The 19,270-nt window shown below is 38.3% G+C and overlaps 1 protein-coding gene across 1 annotated transcript in view; it reads left to right on the top strand.

Moving 5' to 3' along the window:
- Positions 1-17,828, top strand: part of LOC149547678 (excitatory amino acid transporter) — a 41,317-nt gene extending 23,489 nt beyond the window's left edge. The window contains exon 4 of the mRNA XM_089791756.1: positions 17,578-17,828. The gene's annotated coding sequence lies outside the window, so the exon portion shown is untranslated. The remainder of the gene's footprint in view (positions 1-17,577) is intronic.
- Positions 17,829-19,270: the final 1,442 nt, after the last annotated feature.

Here is a 19,270-nt window from a genome sequence, read left to right as displayed (position 1 = left end):
TCCAAGAGCTATCACTTCTCCTATAGGATTCCACAATCAATTTTGGCCAACGAATGGGAATGACCTTGATTCCCTTGCACTTCAGGCTTTGCTACACCTAGGCAGGTAGACCTTCACCTCAAACGCTGACTGCCTGGTTCAAGGCTTTTCTATAGCAAATTTAAGCTTTGCGAGTTCTTTGGTTGGCAAGATCCTCAAACTCGATCGAAATGATCAAAATGAAACTGAATGTTGAGTGTTTGAGTTGAATGTGTTGTATAAGGTTTTTAACAATGGATTTGAGGTTTGTAAGTAAGTAGTTATAGATTTTCTGACTTCAAATATTAATCCAATACTTCAATGATAAAAAGACCAGTGCTTTAGCTTATTCGGGCAATAGAGTCAACTACAATGAATATTATAACGTACAATTTTATAATGTTCTATGCACATAAACTATAAAAAGTTTAATAATCAAGACGTGACAGATCAAATATATATGCGCAATTCTAAACTTGTTCAGATTGGGCTTTAACTCCTAAGGTAGGGGAGACAGACTGGATATAGATTTAGAAACAATTAAATATTTTACAATATTTGCAATGATTGAGTTTAAAATGACATAGATGACCTTGTCTAGTTATCTGACATAAATTGTTTACAGAATTTAAAGAAGATTATAAAGGACGAATCAACTGCAGTCTAAATCTCCATGCCTTCAATAAAAATAAACAAAGGATATTTTATTTTATATTAGATTTTACATTACAAAACCATATTATAAGCACCTTATCCCTCCCTACAAATGCTTTCCTTCTTCTCTTATATGTTTTTCGAATATATCTTTGTCTCAATATGTCTTCATATAAAATAAACAAATATGACCTCCTATTCAAATGGATGCATCTCTTTATGACTAAATTTTGATAAATATTTTGAATTGATGACTTTAATTGCATGGGCTCGCAACTTTATTTTTATGCTAAAACCACTTATCTTTTAAAATTTAGCAATGTTATCATTAACTGTTGGGAATATATAATAGTTTTTATAAACGTAATGATCTAATGAAGTGGGCAATTAAAGACAACGGAAAATTTTCACGCGATGACAGGGATATATGCATTGCCATTTACTCGACCAAGTTAGGCATCGGTTTTTATGACAGTATATCTTCTCAGACATGTGGCTTCTCCAATTTGTCTACCATAGTTGACATGGTCTTTAAATTATTCTTGGTATTGTGAACCAATAGTCATAAGGTGAAGTGTTATCATCATTCTCATTCTCCCATATGCATTGTTCACCTTCATTTTCCTTAGAATTACTAGGAGCATTCAGGTCAAGCATAAGCGTGCATCTTTTATGCTCCTCATTTCCCTTGATGCCGATACAGCTGATGCCATCCCATTTTTTGTAGTTTGAAACAGTTATATTTGTTGAAAGAATTCTTTTCACTACAAATAGAAGAGTATGATTGTATAGTTTCTGTCTGATTTTGTGCACAACAACTCAATGCAGGAGTTGTTGGGATAGCAGAATTGCTTGAACTGATAGGCATTGCCTGAGATTCAAGAGGATGCAAAGACATTTCATTCATAGGACATGATCTACGACCATTCAGTGAGGATGACCTCCTTACAAAACCCAATGGTTGTGAGGGGATTGAAAGTGGTGATCCTCCATGAGTTGTAGATGAGGATGGCAAGCACTGCCATATGTTTCCAACACCATGTCTATCTTGTGCAATTTTCTCCGAAGGCACAATGACTTCATGTTTAAATTTACTGGAGAATGATTCTATGTTGGGCGACAAATGCTGTGGAGATGGTATTGGTTGGGTTTTCTGATTTGAAAAAAGTTGTCTAGCTGTTAGAATAGACTTTTTTGAATCTTTGGTGCACTGCAGTAGGTTTTTGTTCCTTATATAATTTGATTCTTTATAATCATCAGTATATGATATGAAAGCTCTTGTGCAAAAAATGGAGCCTCTGAAATTAGAGCTCCATTAGGTGGCATGCTTTTGCGTTGTGTAGAATGCCTCTCAAATGGCTCCAAGTTCTAAACCCACTCTGGTTGCAAGCAGAGTGGGTTTAACCATGGAGGGAACACCGTAGTTAAGAGTGCTCAAGCTGGAGTAGTACTGGGATGAGTGACCCCCTGGGAAGTCATGGTGCCTAACCTTTGTGAGCATCACGTAGATCCAATTAGTGCTAAGTGTTCCATTTATTATCACGAGAGATGGGTTCATGTGAATCACTACTTATGAAACATGGGTCAATGAGTTTTACTCAAAAACTACACAATTAAATCCTGATAGCAATATCATAATTTGACTTGTTGTGGAAAATATCTCCTACTTATGACTTCTTATCCTACTTAGAAGAAATAGTGGTAGGTATCAAGCTCTAAGGTAGGCAGCTAGGTGTAAAAACCTTGAGAAAACCTCATAGCTTGAATGTAAACCCTTAGTGAACAAGATCAACACATGCCCATCAAGCATCCTTTGAATGATACCAATAATGTGTTCAAACTCATCAATATAAGTTTTAAAGTGTCTAGTTTGTTGAAGTAATGCTAAATCATAGTAGTACAACTCAAAATCCTTAGGTCAAATTCGTCAATTAATTGCTTAATGAATTCCTTGTAAGAATGAACGAGTCCATAATGTTGGGTAACCAAACCATGATGCCACCAATCATAAGCCACACCATCCAAACATAATATTGCAAACTAAATAGCTCTTTTCTTAGGCATCGACTTAAGTGAAAAGTAGATGTCAAGCTTGTGCACTCAAGCTTGTGCATTGATCTTCCCACTAGCGTCAAAGGATGATAAATTGAGCTTGCTAATAACTTAATTGAGGTCACACTTATGTTGTTGTCTAGGTCATCAATCACTAAGGTTTCTCGTATTATCTCTATCGCAATAATAGATACTTGTCTATTATCAGTTAATGTAGTCTATTGTAAATATCTAGCTAGCTTTAGTTAGCTTTCACTTTTTTAGCTTTATTTGTTAGAATAAAATATTTCTATTCTTTTTAATAGTTTCCTAAGGAAACATCACTTTATTCTTTTGTATATATAGACCTCTTGGTCTCTGTTAATAACAAGGAAGTATTTACCATTTACTTCCGTAATATGGTATCCGAGCAAGGGTTTTTAAATTTTTTCGAAAATAATAATTTCCTTTCCGAAATTATCAGAAGCTATTTTCAAAATTATTTGTCTGGAATATTTGCTTTGAACTAGAGTTTGTTTGGTTTTGTTTTCAAAGAACAAATCACACCTATACACAACAAAGGATGCCGCTTTTCCATGGTCATGATCTGAAGCAAACTCTTGTGTTTTTTAAGACGTTTTTAACAACCATGTTTTTCTAAAAAAAAAAGCCTGAAACACCATTTTCAGGTGTTTTTTTCTTCATAATCTTTGATGTTTTGGTAGGAAACCAATCTTTATAGAAGAAATCGACCATTTTTCTGCCTGCAAACGCCTCCCTTCCTGCCAACTAGGGTTTTTTCGAAACCCTAATTTCTGAGCTCAAAAAGATATTTTGATTGCAGATTCTTGGTGGGTTTTTTGAGAGCTTAATTGGGTTGTTTGTTTTTCTGGGTATCTCGATTTTCAAGCCAACAAATTTAGAAAACAACAACATATTCCTTCTGAGTTTTTCGAGCTCTTTTCTGGGTCACTCTCCCTTTTTTTGGGTCTTCCATTTTTTGCCTCGAAGAATGTGTCTTCATAGATTTTCATAGGTTTTTATTGGAAAACGTGCCATGGCATCTCTGACAAACATTCTGCTTGAGCACAACTCCAAATTCAATGGTTGAAATTATGGCACTTGGAAGTAGCAGATCATTGTAATTTTTGAATATCGGAACATTGATCGACTTGTTTTGGGTGTTACGAAACGTCCGAGTACTCCTAGTTCTGATCAAGATACATGGGATCTGAACAATTGAGAGGCGGTGTTGCTTCTCAAATTATCCGTGGTTGATGATCTACTTTCTCAGACTCCCTCTAGCAAGACAGTTGCCGAGATCTGGACATATCTTAAAGGTCTTCATGATACTTCTAACAAAAGCAGAGCCTTCTTTCTTAAAAGCACTTTGTTTTCTATTGTCATGGATGAGCGCACCTCGCTTTAGGCACACCTAAATCGGATTTAGGATCGGTGATCAGTTACTTTCCATTTGTCACAAGATGGAGGAAGAGGATATTGTGGTTATCACTCTTCGGAGTTTACCAAAGTCCTATGAGCATTTTATTGAGACTCTCAACATCACATCTTTTGGTGTTGATTTGAAGTTCACTGATCTCTGCACACTGCTGCTTCAGCAAGATCGATGTAAACAATAGTTCGGTAGTAGTGCCAGTTCCACCTCCACAGAGCAAGCCTTTGCTTCAAAATCCTTTTAGAAGGATAAAGGCAAGTTTTAGCAGCCATCTCAGCAGAAGTCTTCTGCTCCAGCATCAGATTATTCCTGAAAGAACATTCAATGCAACTACTGCCACAAGTTTGGACACATGAAGGTTGAATGTCTGAAACGCTTAGTTGCATAGTCTAAGCAATCAAGTTTGCAGCCCAAAGCGAATAGTGCAGAGCACACTAAGCAGGCGAAATCTGCCTTTTAAGCCTTCATGGCTAAACGACCTGCAAAATATGTCAAGTCATCTGCTTGGTACATTGATTCAAGTGCCTCTCATCATTTCACTCACCGCAGAGGCTAGTTTATTGACTACCAGCCTTATTCAGACTCTGTTATTTCTGGTGGCGGAGAAGAGCACACGGTTGTCGGCAAAGGCAACATCTAGATTTAGTTTGTTGGGAGGAATCTCATATTTCTTGATGTGTACCATGTTCCAGGGATGGAACTAAATCTACTCTCTGTCAGTCTGTTGCTGTGACATTCTCCACACTTGGTAGTCACCTTCAATTCACATCAGTGCACCATCACTGATCGGGCGACTAAGTCTACTGTTGTAGTGGGTCTTGAGGATCATGGTCTTTTCAAACTTAACTAATTTTGGTGATTCTCAAGACTTAGCTATGGCTTCTCAGCATTATATGATTGACCTTGGGCTCATGCATTATTGCTTAGGTGTTGAAGTTTGGCAACAATCTTTTGGTATATTCATCTCTCAATCCAAATATGCCAAGGCCTTGTTAGACAAATTCCGTATGCAAGATTGCAAGCTTGCATCTACACCTATTGAGAAAGGTCTCAAGTTATCGGCAAAGTCTGATTCTCCTTCTGTTGATGATACTGCATACAAGCAACTAATAGGCAGCCTCATCTACCTCTCTGCTACTAGGCCTGATATCAGCTTCGCAATTAGTTATATTTCACGCTTTATGACAACTCCTAAGGCTGATCATTGGATGATAGAAAAGTGTGTGCTTCTTTATGTGAAGGGCACTTTAGATTATGGATTTTTGAACTCTTGAAGTTCTAATCCTAAACTCAATGGGTTTACAGATTCAGATTGGGCAAGCTCTGTTGATGATAAAATGTCAACTTCTAGATATGTGTTCAGTTTGGGATCTAGTGCAGTCACATGGACTATTAAGAAGCAGCAGGCAGTTTCTCTCTCCTCTATAGAAGCCAAATATAGAGGGATTGTTAAGGCAGGATGTGAAGCTGTTTGGTTTTGTCAGATGCTTGGGGATATGCAGATGTCACCAGTAGGACCAACTACTTTGTTTGTTGATAATGAAGGCGTTATCAAGTTAGCACGAAATCCAGTCTTCCATGAACAAACCAAGAATGTGGATGTTCATTGTCATTACATACGATAGCTGTTTGAAGACGAGACTATATATTTGCAGCATGTTCCTACAACAAATCAGACAGCAAACATTCTCACCAAGCCTCTTGGTCCTAATAAGTTTGTCAAATTCAGAAGACAACTTGGTGTTCTAGATAGATTAACCATTAAGGGAGGGTATTATAATAATAGATAATTGTGTATTATTAGTTAATGGTAATCTATTGTAAATATCTAGTTAGCTTTAGTTAGCTTTTTCTTTTTTAGCTTTATCTGTTAGAATAGAACATCTCTATTATTTTTGATAGTTTCCTAAGGAAACATCGCTTTATTCTTTTGTATATATAGACCTCTCGGTTTCCTTAATAGTCTCTACATTGTGCACAATACTGATATGGAGGAAAATCATCTCTATCATGCTCTGGAAGATGTGCCAACTCATTACTAGTTGCCATAACATCATTTTGAAATTTCATGCCCTCAAGTGGGTCAACTAATGGTAGCTTCTCTCTATGCGGAAAATGGATGTGCATAGGTTTGTCAATTGTCCATGTACGTGCTCTAATATGCAGAGGAGAGTCAAATGCACTATCCAATGAGGCTGGAGCTCTACTACCCCCATGACTCCCTGCAGCTGATATTTACTTGTCCAACCTGTCATGTCTATCGCTAGGGCGATCTAAATCCAATCTGTTAAGGGTTCCACTTATCTGCATTAAGCCCTGCACAATAAGTGGTTCTGTATTAACGAGAGTTCTAAATAACTCATGATTTGGATCATCGTGCTAATTTTGTCCATCTCACAGGAAGGGACTCTTGCTAACATTATGTATGTCAACCATAATTACACCTGCTGTCATACTTTTATTAACATTCAATTGCGCTTGCGCTCTCTTCGGAGTGTAATAGCTGTCCCAATCCGTCCAATACACATAGAAATAATCATAATGCTCTCAGGCGGGCAGGATGGTGCTCTGATACCTCTGAAAGATCCCTTCAGATTTGATGACTGTAAGTTGTTAATTTTTTTAATATTTCAATGAATTTTCTGCTGTTTCAACATTTTGCAATATTCTGATTTTTTGTATTTTTTGTGTTCAAAAGAAACATTTTACTTGTTTTAAAATGTGTGCCAAATGATGATGATGAATACAAATAAAATGTTAAACAAGGTAAATGACAACTTGAACCAAAATGAATTCAAACTCCGAATTTTTTTGACGTCTATATGCATTACATACCATTACAAGTTCTGATCTGAAAGAATTATTTTGGAAATATCGCAGATCTGATTCGTTTGTCTTGGTCTGTATGGCAGCATTCTAATTCTCTTAACACCTAAGTGCTGTCCAGGACGATCAAGGCATGTCTACTTAAAGAACAATGATTTGCTGGTTATATTCTGATTTCTATGCTAATGAAGGGGTCTGAAATAACCTGTAAAAACAGTAAGCGGACACTACTATTTGGTGCAATTGATCCACAAGAGGTACAACATGCTTGATTTGCTAATATATAGGCCCAAGCAACCCAGATATTCAATCAATACCCTTGAATCTGCTCCTCAAATAAATCTGAAATGCTGATTCCTTTATCAGTCTGCTCAATGATGAATTTTGAATGAATTCACCCTCCAAGGAAAGTTGGGTTTTCATCCAACCTTCCAATCTCTAGGGAGTTTTTGTTCCCAGAAGTCTTGATCTGCTTCTATATTCCATTTTATTCCTGAAATCATCTCTTGGACTCCGGACTGGAAACCGAGTGTTGTTGAAAGTCCAAGGGTGATGTCTAAATATAGCAGGGCCATTGTTAGTCCCATCCTAAAAAATAGGACCCTCTGAAAATTTTGGAAATTGTCTTAAACCATCAGGAATGACCGAAAATGCCTCCTGGACCATCTTCCAGTCTCCTAAAAAATAGGAGACTGCATTTGCATATCTGGTAAGGTTTATAAAACTCCCTGCAAGGTTTCACTAATCCTGATTAGGTCCCTAACCACTCTGCTGACCTACGATAACCCTTGATTATAGTCCAACATCTGCTGTAGTCTCAACTTCCTAAGGAAGGATATTATAGAACACTTAAATGGAAGTGCCCCTTGAGTTGTGACCCTGTGTCTCATGGAGTCCTAGATCAACTTAGCTTATGTTTTGATCAATTTTCTTCTCTCCTATCCATGTCAAAACAAGCAGGAAGCAAATCACTGCTGTGAGGAACAAGAGTGGTTTTCACGTGGGAAGTAAGGAAATGAAAGCAGTGAGATATGATGATAGGTGAGACAATCAGCAGCATTGGATTGTGCGAGTAGATGTACAGTAAGTTTCATCGTGATTGCTGAATATATAGCCATTAGTCTCATCTTGATTGCTGAATATATAGCCTTTATGTTTTCACAATCCAAGCTGAATGTGGTGCTATGTTGCATGAAGAGTGGAAGTGCAAATCTTATGTGAAGAGAGAAGCCCCGAGGTATTCTATGATTAGAATTTCCAGGAGCCCCTACCATTTAGAGGAGTGAATACTTTCAACATCTGTGGAACTTCCAAAAGCATCTCGTAGTGCTGAATGATCAGTTGAGCAATTCGCCTCTCAAAAACAATGAGAGGATGTGTTTTTGTGATAGACCTTGCTGTTCACTAAGGGATTGTGTTGTGCCTCTTTGATGCTTATGGTTCTGGCGGAGTAACTTGTTTATATATAAATGCAAAGAAATCACAACAGACACATGGATCTGATACACAGTTCAATGTATGATATAACTCCACATGCAACTCACAAACAGAGAATGGACAAAGTTAGGGGAAAGAATTTCTGTCAAACATTAAACCATGGTCAGCAGAGTTAAATAATGGGAGAATCAAATACATACATAGAACTGATTGGAAAATTGTATATTGTAACTTCTGATAACAAAGTCTACCTGAACTTATCCCAGTTGTAAACAAACCTTCAGAACTTAATCCCAATTGAGTTTTGGACATCAAATGATAGTTTTGTGATAACACACGCTTCACTGGGGAAAGGATCTGATAGCTTCTAAACCAAGATATAAATGCCTAATGGCACAGTCAAACTGTAATAATTTCTGTGGCTGTCACCTGGAAGATTGGAATGCTGTGTGCAGTGAGGAAATGATGATGTCGGTCATCAGACAATTGACCGAGTGTTCGGTGGATGAGTATGTTGGACACAACAATTCTCTTCTTGTAATTGTCTGCGATAACAAAGAACTGTGCAGCACAATGAGACTTCAGCTCCACACCTGATAAATGCTTTTTCAAAAGTCGCGATTGACTTCAGCTACCATCACCATATGCTTACAACCTTGTCTCCTGAAAATATGACGTTGCAGACAGAAACAGGAATTTAGTGAAACGATTAGAAATGCAGGGTGAAAGGGGTTGCTGTCTCAATGACAAATGAAGGTTTGTCCTCCTTCACAGAGCAATGAACAGTTAGTTTCACCTTGGCAATATTTTCATTCTTCATGATGGCTTTCCAGACTGCTCGACTAACTTTTACATGTTTGTGCGTCCGTTACAGGGAGGTGATGAAGAACGTTAGGAGTCAGAAGAGGAGGTGAGATGTAAGGAAAGCACACTGGTGGAGGAAGCGTTACAATCCGTAGATGCCCACATAAAATGAAACAAAGAGCTGACTGTCTTTGGAGGGAATCCAACTGGTACTACGAACTAAGATTAGAAGAATTAAAAAGAAAACATAACTGCAGTATTGTTGGGGAGTTCATGGTAACATTAACATTCAATGTAATCTCCCCCTATTGCCATCCCTTCGCAATATACTAGCCTACCGGAATGGTGTAGTAAGCTAGTGATAGCATTAAGTGTCAAGGGAGTCGGGGGGACATGACAGTCCCCCTTCTTGAGATTGTTGGCCCTCTAGCAATCTCAGAGCTGGATGCTAAAGAATGTGCTCCTCCTAGGTGGTGTCTTCAATAGGTAGCCCCTTCCAGTGAACTAGGTACACTTCAATGGTTTCACATCTCAGTTGTTTCTCCCTAGTCTCTTAACACCTCAATAGGTATCAGTTCTAGTCTTCCTTTCTCATTGAGTGGGGACAGCGCCAGTGAACTCACTGTATGTTGTCCAATGGTGTAGTAAGCTAGTGAAGTGTTAAGTGTCAAGGGAGTCGGGGGGACATGACAATCCTCCCTTCTCGGGATTGCTGGTCCTCTAGCAATCTCAGAGCTGGATGCTAACTAAAGAATGTGCTCCTCCTCCTAGGTGGTGTCTTCAATAGGTAGCTCCTTCCAGTGAACGAGGTACTCTTTAATGGTTTCACATCTCAGTCGTTTCTCCCTAGTCTCTAACACCTCAATAGGTATCAGTTCTAATCTTCCTTCCTCATTGAGTGGGGGCAGCCCCGGTGAACTCATTGTATGTTGTCCGATGGCCTGCTTGAGATAGGAGACATGGAAGACATTGTTGTTTTTGGCTGTCATCTAGCAACTCCAGCTCGTAAGAAACCTTCCCAATCCTTGTCAGGACTCTATAGGATCCATAAAATCTTGGCTGAAGCTTCTCTGTACCGGTTTTGTTTAATTGAACTCTGTCGATAAGGCTGGAGGCATAGGAATACCAAATCCCCAACCTCAATAGATCACTTAGTCTTGTGGTGATCTACATAGATCTTTTGCTGATTCTAGGCCTGCTGCATATTTTCCCTAAGGGCTGGGAGGCATCTAGTTGCTTTTGTAATCACTTCTTAGTCAATGGTGCCCGACTGTCAGTTAAGGCTAAATCATTAAAAGGTAACGGTTCATAACTGTACAATGCCTTGAAAGGAGACATGACAATATACATATGATAAGTCGAATTGTAACAATATTCACCCAAGTAGAATCATTTGAGCCAATCCTGCTGCTGTCTTGAAATATAATTGCGAAGGTACCCCTCAATCCATTTATTCAGAGTCTTTGTCTGCCCATCCGTTTGAGGATGGTAACTAGTGCTGGATGTCAGCTGTGTCCCAACCATTCTGAATAACTCTTGCCAAAGTTGCTAAGAAACTTGTTGTCATTGTCACTGATTATGGTTCTAGGAAGACTTTGCAGCCTACAAATCTCTCTAAAGAACAATGTTGCCACATGTGAAGCTGTACAATCGGCTGCTATAGAAAAGAAGTGAGCATACTTTGTCAATCTATCCACCACCATGAATATGCTATCCTTACCCTGCACCTTTGGTAGTCCTGTGATGAAATCCATGGATATACTCTCCCAGTTATGTTTAGGGATGGGTAATGGCTGCAACAGATCTTCTGGAAATGCGTGTTCTGATTTGTTTTGCTGACAAGTCATACATGTCCTCATGTACTGAAGGACACATCCTTGAGGCCTCTTCACAAAAATCACTCTCTAATTTGACTGTAGGTTTTAAAGTATCCTGGATGCCCTGCTGTAGGATTATCACGAGTGACTATCATAATCTGCCTCTTAAGTTTGGATTTAGGGACTAAATAAATTTTGTTTTTGTAGTAGATAACATCATTAACAACATTGTAATCTATCATCCCAAATCTGCCCATCCATGATCTCACAAGCAAACATGTTCTTGGAATACTCAACTAATAGTTGAGACTTCCTATCAATTGAAATCTCGGACATAGCACAACATGTAGCATTGGCTGGTCTCTTGGCAAGTGCATCTGCAAGTACTTTGTTCTTTCCCTTATTGTACACAAATTTAAAATTGTAAGCTTGTAACTTGCTGATCTATTTTTGTTGGCTTTCATTCAGCACCTTTTTTGCCAAGAAGAAGCACAAGCTGTTATGATTAGTCCTTACTACAAATTGTCCAACCTGTCTGAATTTAGCTAGAGCATGCATGATGGGCTAGCATCTCCTTGTCATAGGTGGAATACAACTTTTCATAATCTTTCAATTTCTTGCTCTCGTAAGTAATAGGATGTCTATCCATCATTAGCACTACTTAGGCATTACACTCCAAAATAAATGGTCTAGTGAAATCTAGCAATGCTAGGACTGGGCATGCACTCATCACCTGTTTGACCCTATCAAATATCATCTCCGAATTTGTAGACCATCTGAAAGCACCTGCCTTTGTGAAGTCAGTGAGTGGTGCTGCAAGTTGAGAGAATCCCTTCACAAACCTCTTGTAATAAGAACAAATTCAAGGAATCCTCTTAAGTTACATTCTTTGGTGGCGACCAAATTAGTATAGCCTGTATCTTTTTCTGGTGAACCTTTGACCCCATTAGCTCCAATAACATGTCCGAGGTACAAGATCCTTGTCAAACCATAATTGCATTTGGAATCTTTAGCAAACAAAGAATGCCACTTCATGATACTCAAAACCTTATCCAAATGTTGTAAATGCTCTTCTCACGTAATGTTGAAAAGCAAAATGTCATCAAAGAATACTAACACAAATTTGCACAACTGCTTATTTAATATGTGGTCTGCATGATTGAAATATAGTAGGTGCATTGGCGAGTCCAATACTCCAATGGGCATCACCAAAAACTCATAGTGCCCATAATGGCATATGAATGTAGTCTTATGTACATCTTCACAAACCTTAATCTAATGGTACCCAGAATAAAGATCGATCTTCAAAAAATACAGTCCCATGTATATACATGTTCTCAATAGTCCTCTTATTCAGTGCTCTATATTCAATGCATGTACGTAGAGTCAATGCTTGGTTTGATGTGCCCCATATCAAGCAATTCTTGAATGGTCCTCTCTATCTCCTTATAGTGCCTAGGGCGATGATAAGGCATCGTAATAACTGGTTTCACACCCTCTTCCAATTCTATCACATGCTTAAATCCATAGTCAAGTGGTATACTAGTAGCAATATCACTGAAAACAACCTTGTGCTTGTCTAACACTAATTGATTATTGATACGATGCTGCTGTCCTAAATCTGAAACAGACTTAGTGGAGATAAAACAATGTGCTGCACACTCTGTGTCATCATGTCCCAAAATGGACTTAATCCTATGAGCTGAAATGATCTTGGGACCCCTATTGGCCATAGCTCTGAGAATGATTAGCTGATCTCCTCTTATATGGTAAACTCAATCTGTTTCTGATCATGATAAATGGTAAACCTGCCAAGAGTCTCGAGCCACTGTAGATCCAAAATAGCATATCATGTTAAACTCAATCACATAAAAATCTGCAGTAAGTGTGTAACTACCCAACTGAACCTCAAGCCGAGAAACCATCCTTGAACAATTAAGATCTCCACCCACAACCTTAACATCTAAGTGCGGAATTGCATTCACCTGAAACTTCCTCTTTTCTTCTATATATCCATCAAGAAAACCAATTTCTGCCCTTTAACTGTTCCCTCAAGACGGATAAGACTGACTGTAGGAACTTCTGAGAGGGTGGCAATTGAAGGTGACTGATCAGAAACCTGTCTCTCCACCTTCTCTATTTGGGCCTGCTCATGAACACCATCCTTATTGCTGTCATCAGATATGTTAGCTTCATTTTCATCATCTGAAACTACTTCAATAGAGTGAACATTACCCTTACCTAGGTATCTATGATCCGGTGACCAAGGTTCCTTGCATGTGAAGCATAAATTCCTCCTTAGTTCATTCCTTGACTCAAAATCTGTTTTTGGTGGAATACCCTTTATCTGATTTGAAGATTTCAGATTGGTCTTGGGCCCCTTAAAACGCTTTTTGGGAGGCTGAACAGTTGAAGATGAGCTATCTAAATCAAGTGCCATCTTGATTGCATCTTGGAGAGTACTTGGTTTCAGCACTTTGACAAATCCCTTGAATCTCTTGCTCAATCCTTCCACAAACAACATCACCTTCCTGTTTTCAGTCATGTTGGGGACCATAATAGATATTCGTTGGAATTCATCAATATAGGTGTTCAAAGCACAACTATGCTTAAGTAGAGCTAACTCCCCATAATAAAATTCTATTTCCTTCCGATCAAATCTGCTTATTTTCTTGTTAGTAAACTCCTCATAAGTGTTATTCATGCCATGATCTTGAGTGACTAAGCTATGATGCCAACAATTGTAAACTGGTCCATCGAAATGCATAGTAGCAAACTTGATTGCTTCAGTTTTAGACATTGGTTTGAGAGTAAGAAATGTATCCAACTTATATATCCATACTCTGGCTTCAGTCTTTCCGTTGCCATCAAATATGGGTAAGGTGAGTTTGTTCATAGCATGCTTTAGATCCCTATTTGGGGCCCTTGGCCTCCTATCCTATCCTATTGTATCTAGCTCTCACTAATTCCCTTCTCTGTCCCATATATTGAACAAAGCTTAAGACTGCCTTAACATTGTCTGGAAACAAATCCCATTCAACATATGTAGCCATGACATCATCTGGAATGTCTCCGACTGCTCCAACATTAACAACCTCAACCTCATCATTGTGTTCAGCAAATACCACTAAATGTCTTGTCTTTGGTTCGAGTGGGTGCTCCCATGCCTCCTGGTGTTCCTGCTGCACTACCACCTTCTTTGTGATGACTTTGGGGTCTTCTACGCCCAGTATTCATCTGCCATATAGCCTGTGTAAGCTGCTGCAGTACATCAGCAACATTATTTTTCCTTTCTCTAAGAGCTCTTAAGGTTTCACTTGCTTCTCAATGTGCTTCCTCAGCAGCATTTGGAACTCTTTTGGCCATTGAATGTATTCCAGTAATCTCTCAGGCTGTTCTGCCCTCTGGAATTTTTAGGGGCCTTTAAATTCAATGAGGGTCTCTGTTGTATCGGTGCATTCAAGGTGAAAGCCCACTAGGCAGCAGGTTTGCTGCTCTGATACCACTTTGATAGCCCTTGCTGTTCACTAAGGAATTATGTCGTGCCTCTATAATGCTTTTGGTTCTGGCAGAGTAATTATATATATATATATATATATAAAGCAAACTGTTAATGCAAAGAAATCAGAACAGATACTTATGGTTCTGATATGCAGTTCAATGCAAGATATAACTCCACACTTAACCCGTGAACAGAGCATGGACTATGTTAAGGGAAAGAATTTCTGTCGAACTTAAAACATCTGGACAACAGAGTGAAATGACGTGAGAATCAAATACATTCATAGAACTGAAGGAAAATTGTATTTTGTAACTTCTGATTAAAAAAACAGTCTACCTGAACTTACCCTAGTTCTAAAGATTCCTTCAGAACTGAATCCCAATTGGGTTTTAACTTTTGGACATCAAATAATAGTTTCATGATAACACACGCTTCACTGGGGAAAGGGTCTGATAGCTTCTAAACCAAGATATAAACACCTAATGCCACTGTTGAACTGTAATAATTTCATCAGAAAATCAAACGTCTGTGGTTGTCACTTGGAAGATTGTAATGCCGTGTGCAGTGAGGAAATGAGGATGTCGATTATCAGATAATTGACCCTTAGTGTTCAGTGGATGAGTATGTTGGACACGACCATTCTCTTCTTGTAATTGTCTGGGATAACAAAGAACTGTATAGCCCGATGAGACTTCAGCTCCACACCCGATAAATGCTTTTTCAGGTGTTGTGATTAACTTCAGCTACCATCACCGTCTACTCACAACCTTGTCCCCTGAGAATATGACGTTGCAGACACAAACGGGAATTTAGTGAAATGATCAGAAATGCAGGGTGAACGGGGTTGTTGTCCCAATCACAAAATGAATGGTTGTCCACCTTCACAGAGAGCAATGAACAGTAAGTTTTAGCTTGGCAATATTTTCTTTCTTCATAATGGCTTTTAGCTTGGCAATATTTTCTTTCTTCATAATGGCTTTGCAGACCGCTTGTCCAACTTTTGCATGCTTGTTTGTCTGTTACAGGGAGGTGATGAAGAGTGTTAGGAGTCATAAGAGGAGGTGTGATGTGAGGTAAACATGCAGGTGGAGGAAGCGTTACAATCCGTAGAAGCCCACATAAAATGAGACAAGGAACTGACCGTGGGGGAAGGAATACAACTGGTCGCATGAACTAAGATTAGAAGAATTAAAAAAAATGCAACTGCAGCATCTTTGGGGAGTTCACGGTAACATTAACATTAAATGTAATCTCCCCCTATTGCCATCCTTTTGAAATATGTTAGCCTACCGGAATGATGTAGAGTAAAGCTAGTAATAGCATTAAGTATCAGGGGAGTCAGGGTTGACAGTTTTTGTAGTAGTAAAGCAGCTCAAGAGGTGTCTAGAGAAGTATTGAAGTTTCCAGTTTGTTGTTTCCCTTTTGGTGAGGGCATTAATGATCTCTTGGGGTTCTTCTATATGATGAGATTTTCGATGCTCAGAAGCTTACCTGTGTGCAGGTCTTCAATCAAGGATTACCATTTTGCCTCATTTTTTATAGAATGTGAGAGAAAAGTAGAGGGAACAGCAACTGGTTCTCCCTTTTGATCTTGGAGTAGGGATCCTTGAACCCCGTATTCCAGATTGCTTTCTGTGACAATTTTAAAACTGTATTTGAATCCAGTCCTTTGGAAGGGGTGCCCATTTTGCTCTTCTGTACCTGGGATTCCTATTTCATCAACAAGGTCATTGCCTTGACTATTGACATGCAATAAATAAGGAATCTATCAATATATGTATATATTTTCTCCATCAAGTCAATGCTTGCATTTGTTGGTTCTTTTTATCTCTGTACGCATTAAATATGTGGAATAAGAAAAAGGGCAAATTAAATTAACCCTTGTGGTTTTTGGATTTAATTCATTGAAAAGCTAAAACTGTGCTTGCAACCATCTTTATTGTGTTTCTAATCATAAAATAGGGTTCTGGAAACAGTGTCTTATATTATGTGCCAATGTTACTCATTTGTCATCCTAACCTCGCATTTTGATTTCTTAGGTTTCTTATAGTAAGACCTTTTATACACAATCTATTATCATATTCGATGAATGGATAGGCAACTTCTATAGATTTGTGCACGTAGATATTTTCTGGTCGAACAATATGTAAATTCTACTAATAAGACTGAGGTACTGTTCCATTTTCCTTATATGTGATTACATATTTGGAATGTTCTTCTATTCAGCACATGACCATCTAAAATCACCATTTGTATCTAATCTGTACTATTAACCTAAATACAGATTCAGTTATATAATTACTGTGTTTGTAAACCTCAGAATCGTGCTTGACAATGCATACCAAAAGAAAGCACCTTAAATCTGTATTGATATCCCATCCCTTCGTTAAGGGTGTGACGATTTCAAGGAATGTGCTGCCATAGTGTAAGATGAGTAGGTTGCTTTCCAGTCACAAGAAGGCTGAAGCTGAGTAGTAGAATATTTTTTTGGGGTCAATCATCTTTATGCTTATGTTTTGCTGCAAATTGGGTTGAGGAGCCTGCTAAAATGGTTTTACTCTTAATCCAAAAATGACAGCACATTATATACCCATTTGTCTAAATATGATACGAATGCCATTGTTCACTTCTGAGGTTTGCTACACGGGACTGGAGAATGCTATTCAAATATTTTCACAAATTCAAATGTTATTTATCAATTTAAAATGAACTGTTAAATGCACTTATGTTCACATGACCCATTAAATTACAGCATCTGATTGTACATTGCCCTCTGCTTGCTAAGTACGTAAATTGTTTTCCCCAATTGTTTCTTGTGGAAATGCTTTATCCCTCTATTATTTTCAAGAATAATATTACTTCTCAACTTTGTACAATATTTTAGTCTGAATGAATTCAAAGTGATTTGTGAGGATTCTGTCTGTTATAATGCGATAATGGTAACTGTCATCCTTGTAGCTGTATTTTAGTCTTTATTGGGAACCTTATACTTTATCATTAATAATTACAATGTCTACTGTGATGTTTGGCAGGGTCCAAAGAATTGATCAGCGCTGTTGCTTGCTAGACTTCATGGCACATATGTTTGCATTTCTGGTTTCCTTGTCCAAGTATAATAAAGGGCTATCTGCATGAAATCTTCGAAATAGGAATTATTATTTGCAAGATATTTACATACTATTTAAACTATTGAACTATTCTGACCATGTTTGCAATATGTTAGTCTCGTGGAAGAAATATGCTTGGAACCTGTTTCAACTGTAAAATCAATTTTGTTTACTAACATCTGGTTTAGTTGCATGCATTTTTCATTTGGTTTAAAAAAATCTCCTTTTAGAAAAATCTCAAATGGTGCAGGTTAGTTATGAGCATGTTTGTGTTAATCAATACAAACAATATGAGTATGTAGGAATATTATGAGATCCTTTAGACGAGTAAAATGACGCAATGAAGGAAACCCTTCCACAAGGGAAGAGCTCGACTCTCCCACGACGACGATAGGCCTCATAAAATCCAAAACCCAATCATTTTAGTTAAGAAGAGAGGGCCAAAAATTGCTGAATCGGCAAACCAAAACCCTGCATAGATTAAAAATTCTTCATTTTTTCACATCCCATGAACAAATCATTACCAAGGAAAATTTACTACAGGGTAGAGGCGGTATTTTGGACTTTTGGCAACACCTCTAGCACCCACAATGTTATCAGAAGAACAATAATGCCATCACCAGTAGATGCAAGAACAATATTCTTCAAGGCAGAGACCACAACAGCAGCACCTCTGTTCCGTAGAATAGGCTCTGTGGGAAAATTGCTGGCTACATGGGGTTAGCAGCCAAAGCACTACCTTTGTTGGTCAAATTGGGATTGATGCTAGGAATAAAGAGGATAGAAGGCGTAGCCAAAGTACTACCATTAGCTAATGCTTGGCAGTTGAGAATTCAATGGACCTCTTGTCATATTCAGACGAATTTATATTACTTTGTAGAGACACTTAATCATGTAGAGCTGGAACCTGCGTTAGTATTACTTTGGATAAAAGTTTTTTATTTCATTATATCATATTGCATTTCTACATAGTTTGGAGTTTTTCCTACTAGTTATTTTTTGATGGAGGGTTCAGACCTGTGTGGCTCGAAACTTGCTAGCTACTAACTAGTGAAGGCCACCACGAAGATGATTTAGGAACTCAATATGGGCCCACTCGTGCTTGAAACCTCTTCGGCTTAGAGGCAAGGACTGAGGAGCATCCACGCAATCAAAATCACCTGGGGTACGATCCCGACCTCATCGCTTATGATGTCGGAGCCTTGCACTTAGCAAGATTTGATCCCTAGTGGGCTCTTCGTGAGCCATTCAACTTCGTTAGTAGACCAAGGGCCCAGTGACTCCTACTACCTTTTGAACAAGCAAACTTCAGTCCTTTAGGTTCTTTTGTTATTTTTCATAGACTATAAAGCAACTAATAGTTTATCCTTATTTAAATCATGTGTTAGATGCTAACCATTACACCCTTTGGTTATTATTTCATTCATTTCAACAAATAACTCATACGAAGGAAGGCACTAAAAGGAACAATAAGTTCTTTTCCGGACACCCTTTTTTGAGTGACAAAAATATTTATTTTTGATATTGGTTAAGAATGCTAAACTAGCCGATCAACTAAACAATGTATATGGATTGTGTCATCGAATGAGACCACCTCACATTTCCTTCTTACTATGGA

Source organism: Cupressus sempervirens, chromosome 7, assembly GCF_028749045.1.
Source record: "Cupressus sempervirens isolate cs-2001-9-10 chromosome 7, ASM2874904v1, whole genome shotgun sequence".
NCBI classification, from domain to species: Eukaryota; Viridiplantae; Streptophyta; class Pinopsida; order Cupressales; family Cupressaceae; genus Cupressus; species Cupressus sempervirens.
This window is presented reverse-complemented; position numbering and strand designations above follow the sequence as displayed.